Raw genomic sequence first — 7,136 nt, 5'->3', positions numbered from 1 at the left:
ACTCCAGGGAAGCATTCAGTTGTGACCACCTCTACCCTTTTAAGGGATTGAAGCCTAGCCTAGCAGGAAACTGCGTTTTGGGACTTTGAAATTTTGCCCCAAAGTGCTGCTAGAAGAATTGGATTAGATAGGATAGCACCATGCCACTGACTGCTTAGGGAAAAAATAAGCTGGGCTAGTGAAAACATTTAATTAAATCCTGAACACCTAGAGTAACCTATTTCTTCCTTGCTCAGTCCCCATTTGTATCTGAGAACTGTGTTCATGCCCCAGATGTTGCAAGAATACTGCGGAAACAAAAATGTTTGAAATATTTCTTATGATCAGTTTCAAAATGATAAGGTGTCAATTGAGTTAAAAGAAAATAACACAAACTTTGCCTTAAACATAAATGTGTTTCACAAGCTTGGAAGCGGAAAGTAATTTTAGGAGCTGAGCTGAGTATTATTAATCAGCCTATGTGCTTTCAACTGCATCAAGTAATATATCAAAGATATGCAGATTCTTTGGATTTAAGATATCACCTTTGTGTTTTGACACTCTTTCCCAAACTCTGCCTAAATGGTGGGTGGGACAGTTTTCTTTTAAACAGTAAAGTCAGACACTTGAATGGGACAATTGGAGGAGTGCTTAATGGATGAACTATTTACAAAGATGTGGGCAGGAAAACCACAATAGATTGAGTAGTTCGGGGGGCTGGAAGCAGCAGAGCACCCTTAGAATCTACAACTCTGAGAGAGTAAAGGAGGAGCAGTTCCAGGAAGGAGGGAGGGATAGGAGCTGATGGGGGAGGGTGCAGTCACCCAAAGCCATCCTAAGGGGAAGGAGAAGCTGTGGAGTGGAAGCCAGGGAAGCCAGGGAGCTCCATGACACCATCCATGTAATCAGCCTTCCAGGAGATAGAGCAGAGTGACAAGTGCATCCCGAGGGAGAAGTCACCAGGTGAGTCAGCCCAGGGCCCGGCTGTTAACAGGGAGGCAGGCCTTGCTTAGTGGGATTGGGCAGGAGGGCAGAGGAGAACAAAATGCCACTTTGTATACTTCTGCATTGAGTTTTTAAAAAAGACTGTATTTGCATTGTAATTTTTTTTTTGAGATGAGAGTTTTGCTCTTGTTGCCCAGGCTGGAGTGCAATGGTATGATCTTGACTCACAGCAACCTCTGCCTCCCGGGTTCAAGCGATTCTCCTACCTCAGCCTCCTGAGTAGCTGGGATTACAGGCACCCACCACCATGCCCAACTGACTTTTTGTATTTTTAGTAGAGATGGGATTTCACCATGTTGGCCAGGTTGAGGTCACCATCCTGACCTCAGGTGATCCTCCTGCCTCAGCCTCCCAAAGTGCTGAGATTACAGGCATGAGCCACCGCGCCCAGCCTCTGCATAGAAATTTTTAAATAAAAATGTAAAAACATTAAATATGACTTGGAAATCATTGAGTCTGAGGCTCTCTTGAGAAGTTGATCACCCTTCTTGAGATAACTAATGACACTTTGGAAGGTGAAACCAGGTTGCTCACCCACTCTAAGAAGGAGTGAGAAGGAGGGGGAAGGAAAAACAGTGCTGTGGCCTTGTCCCCTTGCAGTCGAGGCGAGAAGATTTTCATGCTCTGGGAGGTGATGGAAGGAAGCATTCAGTGAGGCCCTTAAAGGCAGTGGCCCTGCCAGCCAGCTGTGATGTTGACAGTGCTCTCCCGCAGGAGGGCAGGAGGCCTACGAAGTATCAAGCACAGTCCTCCATGAGCAGCGCAGAGGCAAGGAGCTCCCTTCCCCTCCAGAGGTAGACACAGACCCTTTCCTCCACGAACAAACAGCCAGTTACATATTCACTGGCTATGAATTCAATTTTTCACTGGAAGCAGTCTTGCCCTGTACATAGGAATGAAACACACACACACACACCCACACCTACACAAGCCATATATATATTTGTATATGCATATATAAAAATTATGGTAAAATACATATAAAATTTACAGCCTTGACCATTTCTAAGTGCTCAGTTCATTGGCATCAAGTGTATCTGCATTGTCGTGGAATCTTCACGCCATCCATCTCCACAACCCTTTTTATCTTCCCCAACTGAAACTCTGCCCATTAAGCAAAATCTCCCCATCCTCCCCTCCCCCAGCCCCTGGAAACCACTATTCTGTTTTCCATCTCTACGAATCTGACTCTGCTAGGAACCTTGTGTAAGTGGAATCACACAGTATTTACCTTGTTGTGGCTGGTTTATCTCACTTAGTGTAATGTCTTCAGGGTCCATCCACGATGTAGCGTATGTCAGAATGTGCTTTCTATTTTGGCTGAATAATATGCTGTCATATGGATATGCCATACTTTGTCTTTCTATTTATCTGTTGGTGGACACTTGGGTTGCCTTCACCTCTTGCAAATATAACACATGCACAATCACACACAAACTCCGGTATGTTAAAGGGTCATCTGTAAAAGAGAAAGAGAAAATATAGGTGCTGATGTAAGAGAGCAGGTGAGAAGCTTCAAGAGGCCGGAGTGAGGCTTCTGTGCATCACAAAAGTGGAGGCTGCACTGTCGTCTGGGCCTGGCATCTTGGATAGTGGCCCCTAAATGACTGGCAGAACCAGTCCATGGAATGGTCTCCAAGCAGTGGACAGCCACGTGGAAGTGGCTAGCTGGTAGACCAGCTGAGATGAAGACTACTCCGGTCCTCGCAGCGGCCCTCAGATGGCCCCATCAAGTCAAATGTAATGGCCAGGCAGAGACTTGGGTGAAAACGGTTGTGGAAATCCATTTGTATGTATCATTTAATATATGATTGGATTGGCTCATTCCAACTCAATGAACTTCATTGCCAAGTTCTCCAGAGGAAAAGTCTGTCCTTCAAGCGCCTTCTGTTTTCACACAATAAGCAAGGATGACATTTTGGTGTGACTTGTTAAACTGTGGCAAATGAGACAACTGTCAGGGTGTAGACAAAGGCAAACAAATCGCTTAGTGATTTGTCGAGTGAAAATTGTCCTCAGCCAAAGGCGCTCACTGGAATCTCCTTGTGGCATTTCTCCTGGGCACTTGCTTTCACAAGCTCCGCCCTTTGACGTTATCTTGCTGGGTGAATGTGGAAAAGGGTATTTGGAAACACTGAGTTTCAGAGCTGATAGTAATACTGTATCATTTCAATCAGAAAGGAGCGTTTTGCAAAAAGGGACTGACTTTTAACAAATGAATTATTTAAGCTTGTCCTCTGTGCCTGGGATGGTTTTAGGGGCCTGTCTGCATTCACTGTGCTGACACAGTCTAGTCCTCAAATACTGTCGGCCCTGAACAACACAGATTTGAACTATGCAGGTCCACTTCTTGGATCTTCTTCCACCTCTGCCACCCTTGAGCGACAGCAAGACCAATTCCTCCTGTTCCTCCTAAGCCTACCCAACCTGAAGATGATGAGAATGGAGGCCTTGATGATGATCCGCTCCTACTTGATGGAGAGTAAATATATTTTCTCTTCCTTATGATTTTCTTAATAACGGTTTCTTTTCTCTAGCTAACTTTGTTGTAGGAACACAGTATATCATACCTACAACATACAAGTTTTCTAAGGTAAATGCTCTGACAATAAGGAAGGGAGGGAAATCTCTTCCCTCGTTTTCAACCAGGAGAATTAAGCCTCTTGTTTTGAAGTTGTGTTTGTCCTTACAGTGGCTACTAGGTGTTAGGAACACTGCCTGGGAGCTAGAAGAGCAATTAGGGCTGGAGACCATTTGGCACCAACAGGCTGTTGCTGAGTGTGGATTAAAGTCCAGTTTGAGAGTGGAAGGTGGGGTCAAAGGGCATGGTGGTGTCCTGCACGGCAGATGGTGGAGAAACTGCACCAGGCAGATGCCTCAGGCTTTGTGGGTCAGGGGAGAGGGTCAGGTAGCCTTTCTAGTTCTGTTTGCTGTTAGCCCGGCTGAGTTAACTGCATGGTTACCTGACTCTCTTTGCCCCATCTACTAGTGGGCAACCACATTTCCAGAAGGCTTTTCACGAGTGATATAGCAACAAATGCTCTCCCAGGGCTGATGGCATGGCAGGCTCTGCTCCAAATGCTTTCATATGTGAACTGATTCAGTCCTCACTACAGCCAGTGAGACAGGAATTGTAGGGAGCCAAAACAATGCATGAGATGTGTTTCCTGACATTAGTAAAAGATGATATGAGGCAAGAGCAAAACTAATGGGGGTGCTGAAAGAGCTATAAAGAGTACACACAAACCTTTCCTCCCCTTCTCTGTCCACTGCTGTGGACACTGTTATGAAGATGAAAATGAGGCCACAGATGCAGAAAGCTTGAGAGGGTGACCCATACCTCAAAAGTTCTTAGTAAGTGCAGCATTTTGTTATTGTGGTGATCATTTTGCCAGTTATATCTTAATGGGCATAAATATTGAAACCTCCTTAGCAAAAATTCTAACAGTGAGAAAATTATGACAGTGGAACAGACCTGACCTAACTATCTCCTTCTTGCCTTTTAGCCTCTTAACTGTCCCTGGTCATTTTTGGGCATGGGTCAAGCTAACTTTAGGAGAAATTTAGTTTATAGTTAAATGATAATAGTCCTTCCCAAAACTAAGTCACCTTTGTAAAACTAATGAAAGGTCACCAGATTAAAAGGATGAGATGGCCTGAATTCTGCTAAGATGTAGCCATAGTTAAACACTCACCAGCCATTATTCTGGAGATCACAAGATTTGCAACTTTCTCAATTACTCTTTTAATTAATATCACTACTGTAGACCCTAAGATCAGCCTTTTCAGATTCCCTTCAGACTTTTGTATTTCTGATGACCAAATGACTTCACCTGGACCCACGACCCCTACCTGTGGCCCCCACCCAGAAGCAGACTCAGCATATGAGGGCCATTTTTTCCACACCCCTATGATTGCATCTCCAACCAATCAGCAGGACCTATTCCCTAGCCCCCTGCCTACCAAACTGTGTTTTAAAAACCCTTGCCTTCTCATTTTTTGAGGAGGCTGATCTGAGTAATAATACAACTCTGGTGTCCTGTTCTGCCTGCTCTACGTGTATAAAACTCTTTCTCCATTACAACTCCCCTGTCTTAATAAATCAGCTCTATCTGGGCAGTGAGGAAGATGAGCTCATTGGGTGGTCACAATATTACCTCTTCAATGTGACTGAGGTTCTTGAAGGCAGGACACTGTCACGTAATTTATGTCTCTCATGTCAGAACCTTATACAGAGTAGGTATCAATAATTACTCATAAAAGATGAGAATTACTGGTTCCCTAAAAGTCATTTTTCCATGCCAGGAATGGTACCTTTTAGGGAACAGAGCTCTGTCTGAACTTTATGTGTCCTCCTTAGTTACTTACTTAGAGTCTTGACTTCTTCTTGAAGCCTGTATTTGTCATTTAAATTTTGCTAGAAATTGCACATATTACTTAGGTTTTCACAGTTAATGGCATCTGTATGGAGTATTTTCTCTCAATTTTCTAACTCCTCTGTAACTGCAGTCTACTTATATGTACTCAGTAAATATTTTTTGAGTCTGATTGATAGTTTCTGGTTACAAACATGGACTAGCCCAGTGAGGGAAGTTGGATATTTGCCTCCTGGGAGGACATCTGGGATTCACAATCTGGATGCTTGGTATCATGAGATGATCTCTCTCCCTGGCTTGGGGGGCCACTCATGGGTTAAGGTATAAGTAACAATTCCTGACAAGAGTGGGGTCATTAATGTCTGGAGCAGGAAGCTGAGGGGAGTTGTGTTTTTCTCTTGCCTCAACATTTCAGGAGGAAAGAGAGTCCTTTTTAGGCATCAGGGTCATCCCTGAGCACCCCGGTATGATTTTAATGTTCTCCAAGGCCCACTGTGGTGCTAATTTCCTGCCACCATTCCTGAACATCCCACCATTCATATCCTTCGTGTAGAAAACAGAGATTGTAAGTTTGACTCCAGAAGGTCACCGTTCATATGGCCACTTAGGAGAATAGGAGAAGGAAGAACTTCCAGTATTTTATCCAAATTCTTTATTCATCACTCAGATAGCCCAGACATCTTCTTAGGAAGCATTGGGAGATCTGAAAGAGCGGTATGGGGTGGGAAGCAAATGGTTGGGAGACACAGCATCTGGCTCTTTTGGGAGGCCCTGCTGGGTTGAGACAAATCTGCAGACAGGAGGAAGAATGAGATGAATGACACTCTAGTGTTATTGCTCTTCAGACTCATCATTCTCCCAGTTTGAATAAGACTTTTCCCTGAGTTTTGGAGAACAGATGCTTGGAAAGGATGATTTAAGAGATTCGTTCACCCATTAGAGTCCCTACTATTGATTAAGGATGTAATGAAGTGATATAAGTCATTCATCAAACTACTTTTTTTTTTAACATAGTAAATGAAAACCAAATAGAGCCCTCTCCCACCTTAGCCAGTAGAGTGACATCTTAGGTCAAGTCTTTTTTTTTTGATTCTTTTAGTTTTTAAATTTCCAAGATTAGGATGACAAGGATGGTACCTATGAGTGAACAGGGTATGGAAGGACTGGATGACATCCAGTGCTTTTTTCAGTAGGTTTGCTGGTTTAAAAACACAGTATCTGAAGACAAAATGCCTTGGATTCAAATATTGGCTCCATAACTAACTGAGATCTGTCCTCTCTCTGTCCTTTATCATCTTCATCGATAAAATGGGGAAAAATAACACTGTCTTTGTCTTAGGGAGAATAAGATGGAACACTGCATATAAAGTGTCAAACACAACTCCTGGCACATAATCATCAATAACTTGTTTATTATTGGGCTTGTTAAATTCCATTCACCTGGAAGATCCGGGAATCCATTCAAAGTTGGCTCTGGCTGCCATAAGACCAAGTGAAGTCATTCCGATTTGCGCTTTAAATAGCACACACTGCCTTGTCCCTAAGAGAAATACCAGCCCCAGACACTGCGAATTGACCATTTCCACTGAACCATTTATAAGGCAGTTGATCCTTCTTATCATTAGGATGAGCAAAGCAGTTGTTGTGGGCACTTCTCTTCACAATGGTGTTCAGTCATTTAGGTCTCTGTGCAATGTCTGGCAGGAGGCCTTCATGGGGACGGAAATCCCAGTGACCACTGTCCTGCTGGCTCTCGTTGGAAGCCTTTCCTAGCAG

The sequence above is a fragment of the Aotus nancymaae genome, unplaced genomic scaffold (genome assembly GCF_030222135.1).
Source record: "Aotus nancymaae isolate 86718 unplaced genomic scaffold, 86718_ANA_hifiasm-v0.15.2.pri h1tg000032l_0, whole genome shotgun sequence".
Lineage (NCBI taxonomy): Eukaryota > Metazoa > Chordata > Mammalia > Primates > Aotidae > Aotus > Aotus nancymaae.
The sequence above is the reverse complement of the archived record's forward strand: the minus strand, read 5'-3'. Positions refer to the sequence as shown.